This window comes from Periophthalmus magnuspinnatus, chromosome 8, assembly GCF_009829125.3.
Source record: "Periophthalmus magnuspinnatus isolate fPerMag1 chromosome 8, fPerMag1.2.pri, whole genome shotgun sequence".
NCBI lineage: Eukaryota > Metazoa > Chordata > Actinopteri > Gobiiformes > Gobiidae > Periophthalmus > Periophthalmus magnuspinnatus.
In genome coordinates this window covers 25554986-25582635 of record NC_047133.1, presented here as the reverse complement: position 1 = coordinate 25582635, position 27650 = coordinate 25554986, and the positions used below count along the sequence as shown (strand labels likewise).

Genomic DNA, 27650 nt, shown 5'->3' with positions numbered 1-27650 from the left:
AAGTGAATAGTTTAGCCGTCCTGCGCCTGCTGAAGGAGATGGCCCGATAGCTGTGACTGAGGCGGTTCTGTTAGCCTGTCCGGGGTCTTCCAAGTCTTATTCCTCATTCTTATCAACAGGAGCCCACAGCACCCATACTTGGCAAACATTAAGCCACGCCCACTGACATCATGCACACTGGATAGTCACTCTTATCTACTTGTTCCTGAAGCTGTTGTGACTTGAAAATGGTTATGCTAAAATGGGTGCATAGTTCAAATCATGAATTATGTGATTAAGCATGTGTTTTTTGGAAAGCAGAGCAAAAAGAGAGTCAAAGTGTTTTATTTTATTTTTTTTATATTTTTGTAATATAATAATAGTAATAATAATAAATAAATAAATACTACTACTACTACTACCAATAATAATCATAGTAATACAAAACACCCAAGGGCACTGTATAGAACAAGTTAAAAACATAAATAAATAAATACAAAACTGAATGACATGGCGATGTGATTAAGGATTGTCTGAACAGGTAAGTTTTGAGTCAGTTGTGATTGATAAAATAATAAAAATTCTTGTCTCAACACTGAAGCCACATTCTTGTACTGACAGAGGATTGGCTGTGGACCTCTCCATTAAAAAGACTCAAGCGTATCACTAATGAGCAGAAATGACTGCATCTTGATCTCAGTTGTATCAAACTTATATTATTTACGCAACAATAGATTCATTCAATCATGAAAGACCAGGCAAATGGAGAGGAAGTCAGCACTTTTTAAACATTAGACAAGTACACCTACATTTATTCTGCAACTAACTTCCTCAATCCAGATGCAGGAAATATCTCATCCAGCTTCTGGTCTGATTATGGTTTACTTTTATGAGAGGTTGGGTTTATTTTTGGTCATTGTTGTATCATAAAAATCTTACAAATATGCAACAGAGAAGTGTCTACATTGCTTCACTTTAAGGATCATCAGGCAGTCTGCAGTCTACAGCAGAGACCTTATCTGAGTCTCAGTGTTGCCAATAAAAAGCGATAAGTCTGGTATTTAGGACGCTTGACTAGTGTGTCGTGTGTAGTTAAAGGTAACAGAGTGAGGTGAGGGAAACTCATTATCAGATTGGAGCCATGTCAGTCTGATGAGTCATACCTGGTCCCAACACATTTGATAATAATCTGGTCACTATATTTTCACTATTTAGCAATCATTTTCACTGTTGTCATGCTTTTAATGCGTTTGATGTTATAGGTGCACTATGAAAGTTTTCGGCTGAGCTCCACTACCTGATATGTTATTGCTTTGCCTGGATTCTTCCACAGGTTGACATTAAACTCTATTTTGCAAGTGTACTCATTCTTTCTGTGAACAGGGTAACACCAGATTGTGGAATACTGTAGAAACAAAAATATCACCATGGAGACAAGGAGATGGTGGGCCCTCCACAGGAAATGGTACATATATATGCACCTGTTAATGAACCAACTCAGTTTTACTGGATTTTGCACTGGTTTGTGAATGCGTCAGTGGTCTGTCTGTCAGAGGGTTGCCGTGGGTGCCCTCATTGTCATTCAGGTTGTATTAATTTGCATGGGCCCGCCAATCTTGACACCAAATAAGTTCTATACAGACTACAGAGCTGTTTTAAATCCTCCCAGAGAATCAGCAAAATTTTTTTTTTCAAATTCTCCATTGAAATTAATGGGATTCCTGCTTTACCGGAAGTACCAAGTGTGTGGTTTAGCAGCATCTATAGGCATAAATGGGCAGGGCATAAGATCAGTAGAATTTGAAAATGTTTATTGAGATTAAGACAAATTATTATGCAAATGAAAATAAAAAAGGTGTGTATATGTTTTATAAGGTTATTAAAACTACAGACGTGCCTCTTAGTGCTCTAGAACACCTCAATGCACACTACACATTGTCATCTGTAATTTGTGCAGGTTATAGAATGGTCATTGTGGTTTTATATTCATGTCTATACAGGGGTGCATAAGAGCTTGGCTTGGCTTGGCTTAGTCCTGAATAAGATAAAGGTGAGGCACAGCTTTGTGGTAGGCTGATTGTGGTTGGTAGTTTAAATACCTGTCTCACCAGCTTCTTGGGAAATATGCTTCACCCGCCTTCCCTTATTCATCAGTCAGTGCGTGTTGTTTCCATTAGTCTGTCCTGGAGCTACATCAAAAATAGAATATCATTGTTTTTTTTTTCCTTTCTTATTTATTATGTTTCATTTTTGCGTATTGCACTTTTTGATAAAACTCATAACCACTATTATTTAGGTCTTATTTGAAGTCTGACTTATTTGAAACAATTAATCATGTGCAATGTTGTTGATGCTCCGTCATATTGCCCTGTTACATTTGCCTTTCAGATCCAGAATGATATCTCTCAGGTTTTTTTTATACAGATCGATATCAGTCTGGTCCCCATGTCTCCCGTTGCGTCTCAAACCCGGCAAATGTGATCGTGCAATCAGATTTGTTTAGTTTTTTTCAGTGACACATGTGAAACGAAGGAGCTCATCCATCTGTCAATCCCGTCCATTTGAAAAAGAGGAGATTCACCAGAGACCAGACTCACATCTTCGTAAAGTATTGAAGTGTGTATTCTGAATCCCAGGAAACTGTTGCCTTGCAGTGACATCACACACATACCAGACACCTTTACATTCATTGGAAACATCTGCTTCTTAACATTCATTATTTACCCTCACCCATGTCTGCCCTGTCGCACCTAAGAGGAAGTTGTGTATATTTCCTTCATGGCTCATCCCTTTGTGGGCATTTGTGGAAACTCTCGTCCCCAGGCAGTAATGAAGCCTGTTACGGACCTGAACTATGGGGGCTTATGGTCCGAGGCAGCGTGGGAAGTTTGGTGAACTTCCTGACCTGGTACACCACCGCAGCACATTGACCCTGGTCACGTGACTAAAAGAATGCTTTGCTTCTTTTGTTTTAAAATTCACCAACTCTCACGGACTCCGGAGCGATTTTGCATACTATAGAATGATCAGTAGCTTGGCACTTCGCCCTGCCATTCTCCTCCTCTGCGTTGTTATGTCCAAGCAGGATTTGCGGGCAGCCCTCCTCTCTGCATCTTTTAAATCACTTCAAGCGCCACTAAAGGTCTTTTCTCCCAAAGTGGGCACCAATCTAATGGCATGATTTGAGCTTGCACCCATCCGGAGAATCTGCCCCTCTCTAGGTTTTGTGTAGCGGTGTAAAACAAAAGGCGGACTCGGTGAAGCGCATCTCAACTGGAGCGCTGAATAGAGGGGCCCCTTTCATGGCTGTTTATGAGCACCCCTCTTCAAAAACACACGTACAAATCACATCCAGTTTTCCCAATGGCTCCTCGGGTGAAGAGACGGAGGGAGGGCTGCGATCATCTGGTGCAAGTCCTCCTTTTTGTCCCTGTGCTAGATGGATGTCTCTACAATGTCATCCTGTCCTTCCTATAGACTGGTCACGTCATAATTAACATGTTGTTTATGTTATATAAGAATGTAAACATGAGGGTTTATGCAATCATGTTCATGCTGTGGCACGTTTACATGTGCTCTGAAGATGGTCCTGGATTTAACTGTATCCTCTCACACATCTCTGCTACTTTTCTTAAAGGGATTGTACCTGATTTTCACTTAAAAAGATGAAAAACACATGCCTCACATCCCAATTATTCACCGTGATGATTTATAAGCACTTTTCACATCCTTCAAAGGCCAGAGCAGAGTGGTTAACATCAGCAACAACTAGCATGCTAACAATGCACCAGCCTTACTTCCTGGTTCACAGATGATAAAATGTCTTTATCAATAGCAATGGGATAAACAATCCAAGCAACCAAACAAACAGCAATGAGTACAGCCCCTTTAACTCATAAAATACTAATTATTATTATCATTATATTCTCAACATGAAACTTTTTTTTTTTTTTCATGCAGAATTTTGATATCAAATTGTGTTAAAATGTCAATGCTCCAGTCACAGGTCCTGATGACTTCTCACTGTTGTTTCCTTTACTAAACTGGTGCATGATCACAGGTCGCGCTCCAAGTTCGCAGAGTTGACTTTTCACAAATTACCTTTGCTCCAGCCTCCACCACATCCACGTAACTACCTTTTTCCGCTCTGTGTCAGTTGTCGTTGGACAGGTAGCGTTTGACAGACAGGAGGAATGCAGGCGGAGGGATTCTATTTTGTAGTGGGAGGCCATTCTTTGGGTGTCCTTAAGCAAACAGCGTGCTATGTCCTGTTTTTACTGGTTTCACACGTCACTGTTCAAACTCTCAAACAGGCTGGGCCCATAGAGTACATGCAGAGAGCAAACACAACTCCAATGCTTCACCACTCTGACCTTCTGCTAACTGGATACGCACACATTCACAAATACACGCACACACATTCAGTTTGTATTTATACAGACAGGCCAAGCGCAGCAAAGGATGTGTGAAATGTGGCTTTTAATCTGCACGCTTTATTTACTATACATAAAAAGTTGTTGTTGTTTTGATGGTGCCAGACATGCCTCAGCACACAGATTTGGTATTTGTTTTACTTGGAATATCCTCATGGACTGGACTTCAAAATTTATATTACATTTAGTTTTCCTTTTTTTATTTTATTATTTTTTTTATTTTACTTTTTACAATTTAAGGCATATATTCACATTTAATAATAATAATAATAATAATAATAATAATAATAATAATAATAATAATAATAATAATAATAATAATTTGACTTTTTTTTTTCTTTTCTTTTTTTTTGTTAAATTCACTGATAATAATTTGAATGCAAGTTTTTCATATTTTCAAATAGCTAATCATTCTGTGCATGTGTTATGGTTCTTAAGCCTGTTATATAACCAGGAAAGTCAGTTACTTTCTGTTGATTCTAAAGCTAAAAGCTAGAAATGTGTGTGTGTTCAACATGGCTGTTAACAACATCCCAGTTTAAGTTATTTTAAGCTAAATACTTCCTACTAAAATATGCTGATTAAAATGTTGTATCTATACATGTTCAAACTCTATAAAATGACACTAATGGCGTTAAATCTACCCACAACACCATTCTCATAAAGTTGGGTGGAGCAACATTTTATCCAAAGACCTATGACGGCCCCTCCTTACACTCCCAGTGCTAATTGAGTGCCATTTCAATGCCTGTAGGTAAAATTCAGGGGGAAAACAGTAGGAATTCTCTGGGAAAGCAAGAAACCTCATAAAGTGATATATTTTCAAGTGCTCCCTTAATTCCTACAAAACGCACTGTAACAATATACTGTCTATTGAAATTTACGGCACTCACATGCAGTGGGAATTTTGTGCACCCGAGACTTTATGTCATCGGCAAAATGTTCCGGCAGGGATGGTAGGGCGTGGACCATGCAAGCACCCTACCAGGCTCGTAATGAGACAAAACAACATTACTAATATAAATAATGGGTCTACTTTTTCACTTTTTAGTTGTGATTTGAGGCTAGCTAAGAGAGTTTGAGGGATTCATCATACTGGGTTAGGTTTCCTACAGTGAGCAGATTTCTCAAGTGTGTACCTCCCAGTTGTGGCTTGCTGCTGTAGCTTATGGTTGGCCTCTTCAGCGGGCTTCGTCATGCATGGCTTGTGTTAATCTCTCCTGTGTGCTGTAAACCGGCCCTAATAACCCTCCGCACGATTAAAGCACACATCTTAATAACAGCAAGCGTCATTATCAGCTCGCAACAGGGAGGCCACTGCTCAAATTGTACACATATGGATCAGATACAAAAAGTTTACACCGGGTTTTTGAATATTTGTAAGCTTTGTCAGTTAAACAGTAGGAGGTATTTAACAACGTATCATTTTAGAATTTTCTAATTAGGGTGTACAAATTGGTATGATTAAGCAGTATGGCAATGCTAGCTTGCCTTTTGTGATAATCCAAGTATGGGTAAAGTTGCATAAAAGGGGGTGTATGTAGCCTGAGCTCTGACTGGTTTAAAAAAAACAGACTGAACACAACTGAAACTGAGCTTGGGTTGCTAGTAAAAGCTCAGAATTGACTCGATGAGCTGCAGAGGCGGCACTAGCACTAATAAGAGCATCACTTTTAGGTTTGTTTTCATTTGGTTTTAATCATAGGACTGGGGCTGAGGCTAGGATTGCTATGAGGCTCATTCTGATTTCAGATTGGATAAAAGTCTTGTGAACCAAAACATCATATGACAACATCAACAACTTGGCCATCATCCACACTGTTTTTTGTGATTCAGAGTCAGTATAATTGTTATCACTAAAAGCAATATTTGATTTGGGGATGCATAAAGGTCATGTTTAGGAAATTTGAACATTTTAACACAGCAGTTGTCAGAGCTGCTCTGAGAGAACTAACTGTACGGCTTTAAAGCGATTATTTTGATATAAAACAGCTCCATAGTTCCGTGGTGCACACCCTGAACAGTCCATATAAACGCATTTGGCACCCTATAGGACAAAGTCTAATACACTCAAAGCTGATTTCTATACAGTAAAGGAATGTGCAGTATTGTGCTTCCAGGCCTTTTTGACATGCTATTCGTTCACTATAATCCTTGCTTACAGTTTGTGCGTGTGTCCTTTTCACCTGTCACCAAAGGCTGTCGATGTTTACACAAGTTGCGCGCGGCGAACACAGCCAGATGAGGAGCTGTCAGTCAGATTGAACCGCACACTGGGAGGTAGAGGGGAGGTACATAAGGAGTCATGGCTGCCTCACCTGCCCCATCTGAGGCACCACGCTCCAGGCTCTTAGAAGGTGTGATTTATGACTAGTGTTTACGCTTGTGTGTTGGTTACCATCTTAACCTGCATAGTTCACAGATTACACAGATGTTTTCCTTCATTGACTGATAATTGTCATCATTTCATGGCTTCACTGTTTGTGAAGTGTGCTAGTGTTTTATGTGAGCTTTTGGTTGAAACGAGTCATACTACTGGAAAAAAATAAGCGTAAAGTTAAAAAGTTGCATGTTAATAAAGCAAACAGGCTCCAAATGTCAAAATGTTTTCAGTCACTTTTCATTTGAGACAGAAAAGTGCATTTAATTTAATATAAGTTTTCAATTGATGACGCTTTTGGATATTATGCCGGGAACATTAGTTGTTTCCTCATGTGCCGTACCCTAAGTATCTATTTTAGTTTTATATGGTCAGTACTTCGTCATCACTGAAGTCATGAGTTAGGAGGAGAAAGTTGCGGTGCCAGCAGCTGAACTCACTTTTTTAATTTAGTAAACATGCTATTTTTAGACTGTAACTCAACACAGCCAAAACGTTAGTCCCCTACTCCCCGTATGACACACCTTTCGAGAAGTGACTCTGTACATCTGCTATTTTTATCAACACAACTTTGATTTTCCTTTTTGTTTTTCTTCCCTATTCTGTCACACTGTAATGTTCCTCTCCTGGTTTTCATTTAAAGATTTGGATTCCCACCAAGAGGATCCTGATTCTTGCTAAAAGGAAGGATATGCTTGGATAGTGTTTATGAAAATACTGTGTGCTGACGTTAGTAGCGGTGCAGGACCAGTGACCGGTCCGGTCTCCCAACACACCCACCTCATGGCGCTGCCCAGTTAGGAGTCATTTGTAACTTCAAACTCTTTATAATTCCAACTGGATAATGGCCCTTTGGTTTGCCATTTTGCGGGAAAGCTGTGACGATGCATTAAGTTACATGCTGACAGGAGCCTAATATAAATACTGTATTGAAATTCTGTGCTAACTTCTCTGTATGATGTGACACTGCTGCGCTCCACCCGTTATTACCGAGCTCCTGTACGTTTAAGTGTCTAAAAGTGGTCTGTGGTTGTAGCCATTTTCCATTCCCACCTCATATTACATGTTCTAAGACTGTTCAGGCAAAATGAACTCATCCGGAACAATGCTGGGAAAACCATAGTAATAGTTAAAATGTCAAACTGTCATCTAGTCAAATCAAGCATAACATTATGACCACTGAAATCACTCCGATTACAGCTTTGTCATGTCCTGGTTAATGGGTAATATACGCTTGTCAAAACATTGATACCCAGATAATAATTACTAGATATTCAAACTGAACAGGTAGTGGTTTTGATGTTTATCAGAACTTAGAAGGTCACATGTTTGACTCCCAGCCTTTCTGTACTGAGTTTGCATGTTCTTCCCGTGTGTGACGTGTGTGATTCTGATTCCGCTGCACTCCTCTTGTGTGTGGTGTTCAGTGGCTCTTTCATATCGTAATCATGAAACATCAGCAGCGCTACGGTAACAGCCAATAAAACAGAGCAGTCATTCATGTATTTATCTGAACATTGCACCATTTTATACATAATAAATAATAATAACACAGTTTTGATGTGCATCTACAGTAGAACTATACTGCTCTGATCTTTGGAACATTTTGGAGTCATTTTACTGTAGACAGGAAACGGTGCACTCACAACTTTTAGCTTGCGGTGCACAGTCTCTTCGCTGCCGTATCCCACTGCAGTCTTTGTGCATTTAAAATCTCATACGATTCTCCTCATGTCTGTAGATTGCGCTTTCTGTCACACATTTAAAAATAGTTTACGACAGTGTGTGGTGGGCTTTTGTATCTGTTATCCATTTATTGAATTTGTGAATTTACTATTTTCTTGTTGTTTTTTTCCACAGCCGGGGCAAATTTCCAGGAAAGAGGTGTGGGCCTGTGACTGACTTCTGGGTATATAAAGGTGAGTGTTTTGAATATTTGGCTGTTTGCTGTGTTGTCCTGTTTGAGTTGAACCATGTGTACTTTGTTATTCTTGTTTAGCCTTCATAAGGTGATGTAATTCTTTTTCCTCACAACTTTTTGATTAGGTATAGGAAAGGGTCATGTTTGGTTGGACCCAAGAGACAACAACTCCCTCAGAGGGGTTACAGTTGTAGTTGCAATGTTGTGTATAGAGTACCAAGTTTGTGTACTCTCAAATAAACACAGTACTATTGCCTCAGCATCCTTAACTTAGTAACACATAATATATGGTCAAGAAAGGTTTATGTTTAAGTTTGTTATTACAATTTTAATATGGAAAGATGTATTCAGGCATACCAAATAAATGCTTTATATTATATATCTTCAGTACATCCTCATTATTTCTTGTGAATAGTTGGCAGATATTATAAGTTCCGATTTTTCCGCTCCTTTTCATTCAAGCTATTTCATTTAGTGTCATTTACCATGGTTACTTTTTCTGTCGTCAAGGGCACTGCTTCTGTTCAGTGAAGGTGCACAGCTAATTCACATGAACATTCGGTTTGCGGTTTGGCTCTGCATATTGCATAACAAGTTTATTAGTTTATTAGTTGGTGATATTTATTGTGTGTCATGGCAACAAAATGACAAAATGTTGCCCTAGATGTCATAAGCAACTTGCAGCTGGCTGGCCCTTTAATGAACACACTAAAAACATATTGATATAGCATCTTTAACGGCTCTTCGTCTGTTTGTGCATGTGAGACTGGGAGAGGATAGAATTACTTGAGTAGATTGAGTAGATTTGGGTATTTGTAATTTCAAAGCCATTACATCGCCTTCTCTTATTGGACAAAACTGGTTACTTTGAGTAGTTTTTATCACACTTTGTACTATTACTTAAGAACAATCTTGTAAGCAGTTCCATTTTTGCCATGTAACTGTACTTTTACTTAAGTACAAGTTTTCAGTACTCTTTCCACCCCTCCGTGATGCCCCTCTCTCTGCCCCTCTGAGTCCCTTTCACTCGGCCCTGCTCCGTGTTTGCCCAATCATTCAGGGGCCGGATGCAGAGATGAATAGTTAACTAGTGTGGGTCAGCCGGAGACCCCAAGCCTCTAGGCCTGCAGTGGCTCCATCTGACCTGCTGTTGACTCATCTCCATGGTAACAAGCTGGAATTTTAGGTTTTTTTACTCGTGTTGACTGCCAACCTGCTACTTGACAGCCTCTAGCTTCTCTTCGCCAGTCAGAACTTACAATCACATGGTCAACGGGTTGGTAGTGATGGACGTTCCCATTGGAAGTGTGTATGTCTGAATGAATAGACAGTCTGCACTTGAATAATATTAAGACCAGATTTTTTTAAAACACAAATATCTAATTACAGTAAACAGTTTATTGTTGTAGTTTTTCCATTCTGGCATCGCCTTGGTTAATGTCAATTGTTGGTGAAGTTTTCTGTGACCATCTTGTGCTAGGGCTGCACGATTCTGGGAAATAATCTAATAATCTAATCTGTTTTTTGTTTAGTTTTTATGAATATTGTGATTATATTTGCAAGTTATGTTTTCAAAGTAGTATTAAGTTCTCAGAGCACATTTTAAACATGTCCATTTCTTGAGGATAGCTGTCAGACATTATAGGTTTGTATTTTCTCTAGTCTGTCTCCTTCTATTCCTGTCATTTACCAAGGTTACACGAAATTGGCAAAAATATCGAAAAAACAAACAAAATTATAATTAGATAAGAACACCTGTATTTTTTTGATTTAGGAAAGATTTTGAATCAACAATATAATACTTCTCAATCCTGTCTGTCCCAATCCCAAATTGTGTTTTCAAACCATTTTTTTTCTCCACAGGGCACTTTTTAAACCTACCCAGGAGAATTAACATTTGAAGAACGACTAAAATATAAAAATATATAAAAGCAAAACAAAAAATTGAATCTTGTGTGAAGGTAAAAACTATAGAGTTAGCATATTCTTTCATATTTAATTACAAAGAAAATCCTATTGCCTATATAATTGTGGACACTGTGATTCTAAACTGTGATTTTGATTTGGCTGTGAAGCTCTAACTCTTACACAAGTAAACGTACATGTATTTCTGTTTGTTTTTAGTTGTTTTTTTAGGTCAGACATAGAAAAACTTGCAGTTCAATATATCGACTCATTTAAGTGTTGTGTGCCTTCATGGGTACTGTATATTGGCTTAGGGCAGGTGAGTGTTTGCTTACCTGTCTCTCTTTATGAGGCCACTGTTTGTCCAAGGAATGCACTGTGTCCGATTTATCATTGACTCCTTATGTTCATCCGACTGGAGCCTTGAGCTTCACTGAGCTTCGGTAAGTGAGAAATATTGTGTTTGTCCCCTTTTTTTTTTTTTTTTATACCCATCTTGTACACGTAAAAGTTCAAGAAAGAAAGAATTCCCTGTCCCTGTCCTGCACGTCTCCATATAACCTCATGAAAAAGATTTGAGGTTCACCTGGAAATAACCCTTTTTTATTGCGTCAAAAACAGAAGGAAAAAATGAAAACGAATATTGTGAAGTTGCAGAAAAGGTCAAAATCCTCAAAATAGAGTCTTTGATTGTGCAAGCTGTGAGCTGGGGAAAGTTTATAATTGTGAATTATAAAGGACAGCATCGTGTTTGTAGCGGGGCGTTGACTGGCGACATGAGCTGAGACATGAGAAAAAGTGTTTTTTCGTGTTTTAAGGAGAATATCTTATCATTTCTGTCGCTACTAGTTTATAGTATTGCATACTGTTGTGTCCTTTAGCAAGTCACTTCTCCCACATACGCAGAATTATGCTTTTTCATCAGATTCTTGATTGTGATGATGCCATAATTCAAAATGTTTCAGTTTTTTGTTTTTTTTCTTCTTCTTATTGATTACATTGCACTTAATACAGTTATTACCATCAGGCTGTCAGACTCCTCAGCTGAAAGTACTGGCACTTTATAACACTTTATTGCATTATACGTGTGTGTTAACTTAATAATTATGACAAATAAACCTAAATCTATATAAAATCAGCATTTTAACAACATTTTAGCTCCCCCCATCTGTATTAAAGGGCCCATATTATGCTATTTTCTTATCTATGTTATAATGTTGCTTCCTCTTCAAAAACAGACCTGAAGTTGTGTTTTGTTTCATTCACACATGTTTAACACACAATGTTGCATATTTAGGCTGCGCTCTTGTCTCATTTAGATGATTTCAGCGATGGAATTTCCAATCTCTACTGAACTAAACTACCACTTCCTGATATCACAAGGAGAAGCAGAGCATTTGAGGATGGACTAATAAAAAAGGATTGCTCAAATATGTGTGAATGAAACAAAACACAACGGCAGGTGTGTTTTGGAGAAGGTTTATAAGCATTATAACATGGCAAAGGTCAATTTTGTGTAATATAGGAGAATTAAATCATATTGGCCAAGAGGCTGTGATGTCATATGAAACGCAACAAGAGCAAAAAATAGTTTTTAATACAAATAGAGTATTATTATTACTGTTACATTATTAGCATACAGTATACAAAAAGTACACATGTGCAAAGAGTGTACCATTAAGCATACCTGACTCCGCGTGTGTGTGTGTCACTTCATATTTGTGCGCCCGCCGGTGGCCCGGTGTGGGTGGTCCTCACGGCTGGTTTGAGGTAATCCCCCTGTCCCATAAATCAGTGTCCAGACCCGGGCAGGAGCTGATCCTGGGTGACCGCTGGAGCATGGACCCAAGCACTACCCCTCTGTCCCGCCACACGTCAGCTCTCCACACCACCTTTAAAATAACTCGACACGCATGACTGACTGTGGGAGGCAGTGTCCAACTGCAAGTGCACTCAGACCGCCGCTAATGACATTAATGAACAGGGTTTATAGCACCGTGGAGTACTTATTTTCACAAGTATTACTCAGCAGCTAATAAGATACACATAATGGACACATTTACTTCAGCCGAGTTTGTTTTATGTTTGTCATGAGAGCAATACTTGGCTCTAACATTTTGCTGAATGTCTCTCCCCGCTCCTCATCCAATATAGTCTATTTGTTTAAAAATGATTGAAAAATAACAAAACAAGTTGTGTCTATTTGCATTTTTTTGTATATCGAGAAAAGGCGGCAAACGAAAGTGTTGGGACACACCTACATTTTGGGTGACGCATTTCAAAATTTGAGAGTTATGATTATGGAAGAAACAACAATTATTTACAATGTAGTGTAGTTCTTTCCCACTTCCATTAGTATGTGACTATCTTCATAAAATCTAACTTTGTGTGCGATAAAGTGAAGTTAATGAGACGTGAACTGCCTGATAAACAACTTTACATCGTCATCAACATCCGTCAACTCACCAGATTATCTCATTTTTAGATTATGAATGAGCGCACTTGACAATTTACTCTATTACCTAGACCTGTCACGATAACACATTTTGAAGTACGACATATTGGTGAAGAAAACAGACGATAATCGATAATATTGAATGCCATTATGCTGATGACACTGATATGAAAATGCAGTACTGTTAACGAATACGAGCTGCAATTAATAAACAAAACACTTAATGAGTCATAAAAGTTATTTATTCAACCCTCTTAAGTTCAAATCTTCAGAAAAGTACAGCACATGACAAAAAGTTCCCCAATTAGTACAAAGAAAAAGCACCAACGATAAATAAGTAATTGTTCTCTCATGTATGTTAATAATACACTGGTATAGTATTTATTGTAACAGGTCTACTTACTACTATGTCCAAATGTGTAGTTCAAATGTCAAGCTTTGTCACATGTGTGGACCCGGGTGCACTGCAGTGACTCAACAATTTATTCTGGCCTTTGTTTTCAAGTATTTATAATCACACTGAAAATCATTTTAAAAGCACAATTTGTTTGTGCTGAATAAAAAGTGACTTATCATAGCCAACAGGAGAGGCCACTCGCATTGAAGCTAGAGCAAGATTAAAGCTCCATCTGCGTCTTTGTTGGCCCTTCGTGCTGAGACAATGTTAGGATGAAGGCCCTGTCTCTCCACTCAGCTTTTATCTTAGCTTTGTCCGGCCTTAGCTCCCTGCAAGTGCACAGTGCTAGAGACCTGTAGCATTAATAAATATAATGCTGTTTGGAATAATACCACTCCATTCTGGCCAATAGTCACAACAGAATACAAAAGAAGGAGAGATGAAAGCCACAAGCCACCTCTGTGACTCTTTTAGGGGAACATATATCAGTATACTTGTACACAAATAAAACTAGGTGGAATTTGACCCTCAGGTGGCAAAATGCAGAAACGCAATTTCTTCTTTTGTCTGCCCAGATCACAGGGTGGGCTACTGACTTCCACTTTTTTCATTGTCCTTGTTCTCTTCCGTCACCACCAGTTGCAATTTAGTTTCTGAAGCAGGTGGTCTATTTGAGTTTCACCGTTCTTTTGGCTACCTCCTCCAGTGTAGGGGCTCGGATGCAGTCATGTAGGATTGGTAAGGAGAAAAAGACAAGTGGGGGTGTCTACTAAGTAACCAGAACAGGCTTCAAACCACACAGAGAGTATGTGAATAGTTATTTTGTTACGATAAAGCTTGCCCCCCGATGGCGTTTTTGTTAGCAGCGACGTGGGTTGGGACGGGGTTAAAACCGTGAGTCACAGATGCCCAGCGTGTTAGTAAGAAGACTTGGTGGGCCAGACAGACCAAGAAGCAAAAAGCCATTTTCCACTGTGAATTTGTCCAGTGGACCTGAACAAAATAGCACAGCACACGGCGTACAATACGACTTAATCAACCATTCTATCTGAGGTCAGGCAAAACTCCATTTCCTGAGCTTGCATAAACAGAATTACAATCTTCATTGGTTGTTTTACCTTTGATCAGAGTTTCATAGGGCATGGATTAAAGTGTAGTTGCTCCTCAAGCGACAACAGAATTTATGATCCAGTGTGTATCTAAGGTGCATACCTGGTCTCCACGGTAACTGTCATCAAGATTTGTCAATAACTGGAGCCAGCTCGTCCCGCTCTAAAGCCCACGTCAGAGTTGGATGTCAGTCGGCAAATATCAGCAAGCACATATTTGGTCAAAAGATTATGATGTAACTGAGTATTTGTTTTCTCATAAGAGGAAACATGCAAGAAAACCGAAAATTGGAAAAATGCATTGGCGGTTTATAAAAAGAAACAGGAGGCAATCAATTTTAGTTTTTTTTATTTTTTCTTTTTGATTCATAATATTAACAGTGCAACAATGGAAATCTCTGGAGGGGCAGTTCCATGTGTGTGTCCTGAAGTGTTTGTGATTTTGCTTTATTAAGTGGCCACTTCTCCGTGCACTAGTAAACAACCGGGATTGGATCCAGACACTCCTGGTTCCTGTTGGAGCCCAGGGCTTCCCCACCAACCCCAGTGGGAATGTTTGTCCTTTGTTTATGATGACTATTATTGCCTGTTTCTAATCTCCTGGCTGGATTAGCATTACTATTTATGTTCCATAAGAGCCGCTCTTTGACATTTACATAGGAGAGGGACATTATTTGCACTTGTTGTATGTATTTGCATGTATGCTGTAGTTGTGTGGTCAGTCAAACGTGCCGTTAAGAGGATTTTCTATTATAGCAACTGTCATTGGGAAAATTTAAAACCAGGAGATTGAAAACTGACACATAGCCCACAAGACACGACAAAATGGGACATGGTTTTACTTAGTTAACAATGACTGAATCAGTCTGCATGTTTACCTTTATAGAAGTTTATACATTTCAGTATTTCATTGACTTTTCATGAACAATATTTTTGGTGTTGTACTTTTGTTTGAAACTCTTCTGGGGGAGAGTGCACATGAATAACCTCTATTTGACCTTTTGAAGCGTTCTTCCTCAACGCAACATAAATCAATTTCCATTTTAAAAACATGTTCCGCACCATGTCATTCTGGTTCATCCACACTGCGTTTCTGTGGGTGTCGCCTTGCTCGTCTACATCATACACATGTACAACTTGATGCACTCTAGCTCCCACTGACAGATGTGTCATTATCTGTTATTTATGTGTGTGTTCCGGGGACAGAAGGTTACAACCAGCAGTGTGTAATTATTTTGAAATCATGTCCTGGCTGTGGGGTTGACTATCTAACTAATTATGCAAGACAAGACCAGATCAAGTATGTTTTTCTGTACCATTGCAAAATAGGCCCAAATATACCACCTGGGTAATATGATATTTAACACTACTGAAAAGAATCACAACACCAAGCTGCTAATATTACCCATAAGTGTTGTTTAAAAATGCACTATAAAGAGTTTTGCTTGGGCATATATATGTATCTTATCATCATTTTTGCCCCACGCTAACTTGAACAGATCCAAAAATTAAATATATGTGCATATGAACTCAATTTGAAGCAGTATATTTTCAAAAACTGATTAAACTCCTTTTGAGAAACATCAAGATTTTTTGCATGAGACCTGTCAGTATCAATATCAATCACTATTTTGGTATCAATACACCCGTCACTATCTGTCATATGTTAATAAATACTCTTATAGGTCACAACAGTTGAATCAAATAGTTCTTAGAGTGCTGCTACATCCACTGAACACTGGCAGTCTGCATCTGCACTGGATTTCATTTCATTTTTCTGCAAGCCGCACTAATGGTAATATGTAATGAGTTTTGAGGTTTCTGCAGTGAAATGATTCTTAATGATTGCATTTGCTAGTTCTTCTTCCCTTACGCAATGACCGCAGCAAATAATCAGCTATGTTAAAATTGTGTTTTTATATTTTTGTTTTGTTTTTCTTCCCCTATTTTTTAAACTTCATGAACAGTGCAATGTACCTTGAAATGTTCAGTTACCTCTTTTATCCAACTTTGGGACAGGCTGAAAAAGTACCCAGACTTGTGTTAGCTCTTGGCTGTTTTCCTTGTTTGGTTGGACATATTGTTAGTTCTAAGTAAATCTTTCAAACTCTCACCACATGGTAACAGTAACATTAGTAGTAGCTCTTGCTTATGTGCATTCTTCTGCTGTATCCCGGTCTGAGTCAGTGGACATGGAAGCCATCCAGCCGCACGCCTTCATCGCAGCTTCACAGGGTGTTGGTTAATTGGTGGTTTTTGGTTAAGTGTAAGCTATGCTCCACTATGCATATCTTCTCCCGTGTCCCCTGCACTATTTGGCTTTTGAATGTGTCCGTTAATTGGCAGTGCGGTCACAGTCTCGTGCTCTAACTGTCCCCCGTGGAACCTACATGTGGCCCGTTTTGACCCTGGGGCCTTCAGGGGGAACTTGTTTGGCAGCTCTTACCAACAGCTGTGAGCAACTCAGCCAAAACGCCATTCTCCCTTTTGCTATAGTTTTTTTTTGTGCATCTTTAAAGTCAAGAAATGTGAAGTCTGCTTGATTTCAACACCTTTTCATTATGTGTACTTTTCCTGTATGTACGCAGGAGTCTGACAGACCTGGATTCGGTTCTGTCATCATGTTACTATTCCGGCCTCCTTCACTTCAAAAAGGATCAAATTTAGTCTCCGTAGAGTGCTGTATACTCCACTCGACCTATGGAAAAGACTTGGAAAGGCTGGTGAAGTTCTCCAAGTTTGCAATTTATAAGTAAAAGTAAAAGACAAGCAGGTGACAGACCCACCGGAAAACATCCATAGTGCATCTGTAAGTGAATGTTTAAGAAGTACATTTACCGCTACCACTGCTACTACTCCAAAATCTACTGCATTTGTTTTCTTATATTTGGTTCCACTGTTATTACCAGTCCTAACCCATGTTTCGTATAAGTTGAATATAAGTTTTTAGCTTTGCCCAGAGCAGTGATCCTTGTATGGGGTGCAGTGGTGTGCGTCCTCTGCACTTTAATCTCTCCCCTTTTAACCACAATAGGAAACATGTGCTTACTGCATGTAGGCCCAGGCCCACCATCAGAGAGCCTGTTTACTTTCACTCTAAAGCTAACACTTCACAGCTCGGATGACCACTGCTGCTTATGCCACAGATTCTAACAACACAAAACTTTTACTACGACACCGTTACATGTTTGTGCACAATTCTGAGATGTACTTTTCAGTTAAAGTGGGTCGTTTATAGTGAAGTTTAAACACATTTTTGCAAGTGTTTACTCAAAAACTGAATGTATATTTGTGTCAGGTCTAGATTAGGACAGTAACTAATGATTTTAACGCATTTTAATCAAATAAAGGTTGAAAAAAGTTTTTAAAAGCGTACTCTAGTTTCACACTTTGGTTTAACAATATCACCATCTTTGTGATTCTCTATAGTGCTGATAACCATAACGATTATCAAAATACAATTATGATTATTTCAATGGTTGACTAGTCATGTTTATTCCAATTAATTGTTGCAGTTTCTCTCTTACTTTTCTTGCGTATTATATGTGATCTAATTGTTTATCTGATGACATTTAAATACGTCTTGTTACAGACTAATTGCATTTCCAAATGGACTCCCCCATATACAAGAAAACAAACTTAATCTACAGGTCAGAGCTGGGAATTCTCCTATAGTTACCGAAATTGCCTGCTAACATTGTTCCAGATGCAGAGACTGAATTAAGTTATAGCGTTGTGTTTCAAGCCATTCTGGTGCATGTAACCTGTTTTTACTTGAGTCAGTTGTTTCCACACAGTGAGAGATGCAGCAGTGTGAAACAGGAGCGGCCAAGTGCCAACCCGGAGCACAGGAAATGCACTCCAGATGGAGATAATACATTGTGCTGTGTTTTACCTTTACACCGAGTCTGTTTTGGGGACTGTAGCCGGAGAATGGACCATATCTAAGCATTTACAGTAACTTTATAGCGAGTCAGACAAGCTGGAAAATAAGAATGTTTGGTATGAATTAGCGAATGAATGGATTAGTTTAATGGAAATAATTTAATTCTATAGTTTTTAGTATACCATGAAATTGTATGTAAAAAAAGGAAGTACTTTTGTTGGTCCCCTGAGGCTCGTAGCAGTTTGGCCTTACTTTCTCCCTAAACTTTAACTATGACCATAATTAACTTAGAGCTGAGGAGCAGTCTGTCAACAATAGCTGTTACATAATTGCTCAGATTTGTAAACGTATTGATGGATGCCAAAACCATTTTAGTCAAATTTAAACTTGCGTGGGACCACCATGTTGTAAACCACATTCCCTTTAGTTTTTTTTTTTTTTTTTGGTGAATTTACTTATACTGCATGTGCAACATCACAAGGCCTAAAGCACATGTGTCAAACTCAAGGCCCGTGGGCTAAATTCGGCCCGCCACGTCATTTTATGTGACCCGAGACAAAGTAGATTAAAAGGTATGACTGTCTTAAAATGTCAGTTTATCAGGAAATACACAGTTAAACAGCCATTTTTTCATGTCTATGCAAATCCTTATACAATATTTGTATCTTGAATAAGTAATACATATAGAAACAGTTAAGTAACAAGAATAAAACGTAGTGACATTTATCTTACAGTTACATCTGACCCTTTGAGAGCAACCATTTTGTTGTTGTGGCTCTCGGTGAAAATGAGTTTGACACCCCTGGCCTAAAGTATAACTACTATAAAGTACTATAACTATAAGGCAGCCTATACTCATAATATACAGTATATCTTTTCTGGTAAAAGATCAGCTTCTCTATGGAGATGATATAAGGTTACACTATATGGCATTAATCTTACATTTACTCATTTATAGATGGTTTTATTGCTGAATAATACCGCTCCACAGATCTGACCACTCCACAGAGTTATATATGTTTGGTGTGATACTGTTGACCATTCCAGGAAAAAGCTAGTGGAAACAAGTAGCAAGAGAGTAGCATACCTTCCACAAGAAAAAAAGTTACACAGTGTAACTTTAAGTCCTTTTTTTCCACATTGTCGCATCAGTCTCCTCTTGGGGCCACGGTTGAGCGTCCCTTTGCTGCCGTCTGGTGAAACGCAGTGAACCTGATCTGGTCCAGGTGTGGAGCTGATCTGAGGGATGACTGAGGCCTTCCTGAATTCACAGGACAGGATACAGAGTGTCCTTCTCTGTCCCCTTATCTGCTGTCCCGTACCATCTCAACCTTCTCACATGTTCCAGCTCTGTCAACTCACTGCCACTGCTTCCTGCCACCCACCCCTCTCCACCTGACCTTCACAAGGATAAACTACTGTAGCTCGTAAGGTTTAAATGTCGCTGTAATTGTTATATTGTGCAATAAAATGAGAGATTATGTGCAATTTCATTTGGTTTTGTGTAATATATATGAAATGTACCATATTTATTATTTTTATTTGCACCTGGACTGTAGAGGGTTGAATAATTAATATTTCATATTTTGTTAAAGGTGCATTATGTAACTTTTCTGCAGATGGGTCAGTTGTCTTCATGATGATTTTATTGCTTTGTCTGGAATGTTCCACAGTTTGGTAACGTATCTGAGACAAGCAACTGATGCAACTAGTTCAAGTTATAGGTCAAATCTGTGGTCGCCCTGTTCACTGTAAGAATTTTTGGGATGATTTTTTTGTGCAATAAAAACACCTGCAATGACTGCAGTAACTTAGAAAAGAGAAATGCCATTCTTTGGAATTTTCCAGGTAAGTACCTACATAGTGAACCGTTAACGCTGTGCTATTTAATTTGATTTAGAAATGGATTTACTTTGATTATGCTGCTTCAGGGTTTTTGTGTCAGTGCCTTAAACTGGTCTTGTTCATCCATATATTTTTTGCAGCATCAAATCTCCGTTCAACTTGTTTTCTGGACATACTTAGTCTTTCGATCGCATGTGATTTGAATGGGCTTATGTGATTCTGACCTGATTTGCTGAACATGAAAGAGAGAATATTTTGTAAGGGCTGCAAAAGTGAATTGGATTTAGCTGTTAGCTTCAGTATTCCAGGAGCGCATTGAATTAGCCGTGTGTTGTGGCAAACTGGTGGAGACTTGAGGTCACTGTTCATCATTACAAACACTCTATCATGTGCACTTGTATGACAGCCATTTCAGCAGTAAAACTGTTTTTTAACTCTCTTTTAATAGCAGTTGGTAGCTTGAATAGGATTTGAATCATTTGCGAATCGTGTATCATTTTGTTCCTGCTAATCTCGCTATAAACATGTTTCCACTTGTGCTCATTCCTCCGCTGCTCTGCCAAATGCTGCTCAAAGAAAGCACTCCCACCACAACTACATTTATGGACCAAAAATAATTTAATTTGAGTTTAAAGTAATAACTGGACATTTGAAATTATTCTCATCCATTTTATTTGCATTTCTGTCTTGTTTAGCAATGGGGATTGTAGAGCAAAGTGGGATTAAAGTGTGTGTGTCGTGTGGACCTCCAATCTATTAAATGTGTGTTTGTTAAGTTTGTACTTGTAGTTTTTCAGGTCCGGGCTCGCAGATGTAATCAGATTTGCAGAAATGAGCTGGTCGTTTCACATGACTGGTTTAAGGAGCAGTGGCGTAAGCTTGTGCCAGTGTCCTGTGTGTTTGCATGCCTCTCTAATTTCAATCTCATAGTGCACTGCAATGAACCACGAAAGATTATAAAACTTTTTCTCACAACAGATAAGATATATTTTATTTAGATGTGGGCAAAATATTCACCTCATTCATTTTTACCCATATTGATTGGTCTCGATTTTTGAGTCGATCTTACATCTTATTAAAAACCTAGACAGGAATTTGGATTGTGTTCGTACAATATATGAAGTCTGAAAGCATGAGTGGTACTGATAAAGGCAGAAACACAGGGGACTAAATTAGGTCTTACATTTCACTCATAAATGATGAGAAAATAGTCATTATACTTTCCAGAACTTGGATTATAATGGTAAGAAGCACCAGAGGAGAGAAAAAGAAGAGAGAAAGTGAGGCGCTCAATCAGAGGGGGGAAGGGGGAGTGGGGCAGACGGCACCGCACACACAGAGGCAGAGGCAAGGGGACACTGGACTTTTAGTCAAATTGTGCAGATTTTAGTTAATTTAGGAAACATGAGGACACACGATGAAAGAGTCTGTGGCCTTGACTCAGAACTTTCACCTAAACAAGAGAGCAGTGACTCCTCTTCAGTACCACGCGCTCTCACTGCCACAGGTTTGGCTGTAAACCTATTGATTAAAAGGTCAAGATCGACCAAAGTTTAGACACAAACTATCGATCTTTTGATTTTTGGCACAGCCCTACATCTAACACAAACAATATTTGATAACTGCAGAGTTATCTTTCAAAAGGGTGTAAGGTTTTGTCATTTTGTGACTTATTTTGAATTAGCCTGGGGATAAGTGGAAGAAGAAGAGAGGATGGATTTATGTGTCAAAAACGCAAGTTGTTTTCAATATAAGGGTCATAGGTGGCAGTCATCTTGAGCAGAAGGTGGAGAGGGCTATAGCTTTTCACACAAGAAGGGTATTTGAACCAAGCAGCGAGCAGTCAGGAAGCTCTGATCTCAATGGGTGTGTCAGCGGGGGCAGTTTTTCATAAGGCACTAATCTCACCACACAAAGGGGTGTCCGATATTGCAGACCCCTATCCCAGAGCTAATCAAGCTCGGACCAGGCCTCGACCAAGCTCGCCAACTCTCAAAACATTACCTCATCTGATGGCTTAGCATAGCTACACGCAGCTACAGGCTGGTTCAGGGGTTTGAGACCTGTGGGATGAGGACCATTTCTTCTCCAACACACTTGTACATTGGTTATAATTTAGCTGAACTGAACACTCAGTTATGAGAATATAGAAAAATGATTCAGACAGATAGATAGCTAACATGCCTTCTTCCCCTGTTGAGTTTAATGGGCAACATGTGCTGTCATGATACTAAAATTTCAAAGTTGAAACATATACTTAGGAAAGGCTTCATTATCAGTGCCACTTTGATACCTTAATGGTAATAACAGTCTTTTTTAGACAATAGGCTTGATTTTCAACACTAAATAATAGTTATTTATTTATTTATTTATTTTATGTTACCATGTGGCTAGTTTTCAGGACTATTCTAAAACTATTCAGGAAAGGTCACATTTCAAATGTCCTATTCATGTGAACTGATACTTCTGTGCATAGAAAATGGGAAAGTAATTGTATTGATGGATGGTCAGTTGGTCAGTGAATCTCCGAAACTACAGCACTTGTGTTTTGAGTCTGCATGGGCCAGTATCTAAAGTGATCCAAGGAAGGCAGACTCGTAATTCTGAAGTTTGTTGGATTTGGAACATAATAGATTGATGTATTCTTCTTGGCATTCACTGGTCTATAGCTACATGACAACCCACTTAGCTTTTCATGCTCCCTTGAAAGAGAAAAAAACACAGTAACACAAGCCTGCTCCGGTGTACAGCTACCTATGGAGCATGGTGCCAGGGAAAGGTATTTTAAAAGGGAGAGGAAAGAAAGAATCATTTTACCATGTCCTCCAAGAATCTCTGGGAAGCAATTTGCCTGGGTTGAGTTTCTCTCCCTGCTGTCCTGTTATTGCTGCTTTACTCCTCAGCTCTTGGAGCATGCAGCCTACCCAAAAAACATTCATTCATTTGGAAAAAGTGCATTTGTTGCCACGGTTACAAGTGTAAATCTCTGAACACACCTAGACTTTGATTGGTTAAAATAACTCCAGCTGATATTTGTATCAAGAAACACATGTGTTTATTACCAATATATCTCTACCTGAACTACTTGACCTCATGAAGAAAGTGCAGTGGTCCAAGTCATTTGAAATGGTACAATGGAAAAGTCAGCATTATCCCAGTTTACCAGGTGCCCCAAAGCTCCACTGAAACCTTATATATACATAAAGCAGAGTGCACTGGCCTGTGTTGTTTCTCCAGCCTGGCTGTTTTAACTGTTCTGTGAGGATATTTGAAAATCTTTAATAATCTGCTCATTAAAAGACAGACCAAGTTGTGCACAATTCTCAACATTTAAGGAGTCATAGGGGACATTCATTGCAACAAATTACAACAAGACTTTTTCATTACAAGTATATAATTAGATTTTTTTTTCCTTTCTTTTTTTCAAATTGACAACATACAAAGTGTTGGTATGTAACGTCCATTGAACTATCATTTCATTTGTGTTAAAGGTGCACTGCGTAACATTTCTGGTCCACTCCCTTGTCTCCATGAAGATGTTATTGTTTTGCCTTGATTGTTCCACAGTATGACATTAAACATAGTGTTTATTCCACTCTGGGTGTTTGGTAGAAACATTTAAAAAATACCTATAATACATTGCTCCTTACTGTAAACTGGGTCACTGTTTCACAGATCTGACCTGTAACTTTGCATGGTTGTGCCATCTGCAGGAAAAGCAATAACATCTTAAAGGAAACAAGCAAGTGGCATACATACCACCAGAAAAATGCTGCATCAGACTCCCTTCCAGATAAAATCCAACCTCTGTTACCGTTTTGCATTAGTTATTTACAGTATCTCTTGTCTTGTCTTTTTCAGATGACCCACATGCGCCGCGAAGAAGCAGGTAGAACCGGATCCTCATAATAGGTAAGAATCACCATTTTAATGTCACCTGATAATAGGCTCTTGGTGTGTTCTGCAGCTCTTTGCAGAACATGATTAGGACGTTTCCTCTTATGTCTTACAAATGGTATTGTTATCAGATTTAGATCACACAAGTAGCACCAAATGTGCCTGGCCATCACTCAAAAATGCTTTTAGTGAGCGCTTTATTGGGGTGAAATTAGTGTAAGAATGGTTCAGCAGCACTTAATATTAACAGTTATAGCAGTAGCCTACTTAAAGAGACGCACCTACTTATAAAGATTACATAAAAAGGAAAAGCCTTGATAAAGTATGTACAGAACGTTGGTCAGCCTGGGCACACCTAAAATCAGGATAAAGTTATTACAGTAAAAAACAATGCCAAATATGGATTGCTGAATAGTTGGTTAAGCTCTGTGAGACCTGATTGGGTGGCGGCACTGGCCCTTTGCCCGTGTTCTTGCGTTCTCTCTAATACTGAAACTCAAGTCATGACAGCTTGGTAAAGAATGCAGTGGCACAAAGATATGACTTCAAACGGACCCTTTGAGTGGAACTGAATGAAGATCTGCTTTGATGGCCCACCACAGAGAGGGCCCTTCAAAGAGGCCTGTTGATGGCACTGCGCAGGGCGGCCAGCACTGTCAATGAGCCCTACTGTACGCTCCTGGCCAGTCGTGGGTGTTCCAGATGGGGGTCAAACACGCTTGACCTTAACATGAGGATTCCTCTTCTGTAGATGCTGAAGCTTTACCCTGTACCTGCCTCTCTGCATAAATAACTGTATGTGGATGGCAGCGTGCCAGCAGACAGGTAGATGTGCTGATGATGGCAAAGATAGAGGCCCAGGGCGGGCACAAGTCTGAACCTGAATCTGTGTACTCAAGCTGCTGACTGGCCAGGCTCCAGTGCAGCAAGGAATCATGGGAAATCAGTATCAGAAGAAAGGTTTTTACAACTAAGACTAAGTAAACCAAGTGAAAGATGATTTAGAGGCTGTATGTTCTAATGAAACAAGAAGGATTAGGCAAAGCATTACTGTGCAGCTGAAGACATGACACTTCCTGTTTGCCGAGGGAACGTGACTCACCACACATGAACCAGAGAGGCAGACATGCAGAAAGCAAATGAGAAACACTGATGGATTACTATCCTGTATGACACATCTCTTTATTTCTCCCAAGTGAAGAACAGGGTACAGCCCCGACTCGCCGCCATGACGATGGGTGTGAGGTGTACATACAGTGAGCAGGCAGGTCGTTAACAGGCCACATACCTGCATTACCTCTGCCAGCAGTGTAGACTGTAGATGTTTTACACTGATCTAAGTGTGTAGATCTGACACATACTCTTTTGGACCAGTGCCATCAGACATCAGATCATTTGTTTATTACAAAGTGATTGTGAATGGATGGATTCACTGTGCATATGTTGGCTCGTGCTGCCTTATATAAATATTGTTTTAAATGCTTAATTCATACATCTTAAAAAGTAAAAATAAAAATTATCTCAGCTCAGATTTTGTAATGGCTTTTACTGTATTTAGTATTCATCATCTAGGACTGTATTTTACCCAGAGAAACTTGGACTCATTTAATAGTGTTCAGTGTGCCGTGCATCGTAGCTAGCCTGCTCATTTCTTTCTTTCCAAGGACTGTACAGACTTCCAACAGCTGAAGTTTGCACCAGTTGTTACATGATCCTTCAGCTGTGAACAGGGCCCTGGGCTGTTGCTTTCTGGTGCTACCTCACGTTCACATTTGAACTGTCATCATTTTTTTGTTTTGTAAAAACACCTGAACTCAAATGCATACTAGATACATTCATTTCACAACTGTGTCATTAACTCACTAATTATTTTGCGTTGTATTTTACAGCATTTGAAATCCTGTCAGGACTCTGAAGATCCAGATGTTAGTGCCTGGCATGATGGCTGACAGACGGACCGCCAAAATCTCACAATCTGACCGGGAGGACACAGCCCAACTAGCGTAGACATAATTCTATGACATACACTTTTCTGGACATCACAAGATTCGTTTTATGAGTCAGTGTTGGACAAAGGAACTGAATCTATGCGCACATGGTTTATCAGTAAAACTGGTTCTGTTCCTGTTTTTCTTTTTTACTCAAACTGTAACATAAACATTCATATTTTGGATAACACTGAATAATGGAAAGTACTGCATGTGCTGACGTCTTGGACAAGAAATGCTACTAAGAAAGCTGTATCAATGAACTTAAACAGGCAACAAAGAAAAACTGAAAAAACAAGTATTTTCATTTTGCCGTAAAATGCTATTCTTTTAGACTTTAGATTTCTTCAGTGGTGGATGAAGTACTCAGTTTTTAACTTAGGTAAAATAACAGATAAAGAGGTAAAAGTAGAAGTATCACATGAAAAAATCTACTTAAGTAAAGTACATTTACATTTAGAGTAAAAAATAAGAGTATTTCACACAGATAAAGTGTTGTTAATTTGTTTAAGTGTTGAATGTAGGTTGCAATACAAATCAATTTCTTATTTATTTCTTGTGAATTATGTGTATTTATTGTTGCTTTCTGAAAGCCAAGGATTAAACTCATAACCTTTAGTCAGGATGTTTCCAAGAACAGTAAAAATTACTTCTCAAACCATATCATGTGATCATATAACTTTTTACTTTTCATTCCAGTTAAAAAATGAAAAAAAGTAAAAGTAAAACTGTAAAATTTACTGTAATAAAGTACAGATACCTGCTCTCGAATGTAGTGAAGTAAAAGTAAAACGTACCCACTGTAAAATGTACTCAAATAAAGTACAGATACCTGAAGATTATACAGTACAGTACTTTACTACTTGTTCTTCGTTACCTTCCACCACTGAATGTCCTTATACTTATTATGTGTTCTTACTCAGTCCATTGTTGCGTTCTGGAGTGACCATAACTCAGTGGTGTCATGTATCAAAGTATTTTCACAACAAAACTCCAACTTTATTAAAGGCTCCTTACTCAAAGTAGCCCAGTTTTAAAACAGTTTTAAAGCACCATTTTGTGTTTCAGGAAACGAGACACTAGTTCCGGTAAAACTTTAGCTTTTTCCTTCGTCATGTGATTGTTCAAATGCTTTTCAAATGTAACCTGTTTTCATTACCAGATAAATTATTGTCATCAAGTTTTAATAAACCCAAATCAGGAAACAGTAAATGCATTTCATTATAAGAGTTTGGCGTTGCATCAGCGACTGTTGAATGTCTGTCAGCAAACGGATTAATATTGTGAGTAATGACTGAATGAATTCTGTTGTGTCTGTGAACCTGCATTAACATAAATCGAGTGTATGTATGTTTGTTTACTGTTAATAAAGCTTCACATTAACATCCTGATCTGATAATGGTGTGTGAGCAAATCTGTGCTTCTACCAGCCTGTCCTGTTTACATTGTGTTAAG

The 27650-nt window shown here is 38.8% G+C and overlaps 1 long non-coding RNA gene across 1 annotated transcript in view; it reads left to right on the top strand.

Moving 5' to 3' along the window:
* The window catches only part of LOC129456481 (uncharacterized), a 51032-nt gene extending 24556 nt beyond the window's left edge, over positions 1-26476 (top strand). Inside the window, exons 2-4 of the long non-coding RNA XR_008648786.1 lie at positions 8653-8711; positions 24172-24222; positions 26097-26476. This is a non-coding gene — a long non-coding RNA (uncharacterized LOC129456481). The remainder of the gene's footprint in view (positions 1-8652; positions 8712-24171; positions 24223-26096) is intronic.
* The last annotated feature ends 1174 nt before the right edge of the window (positions 26477-27650 follow it).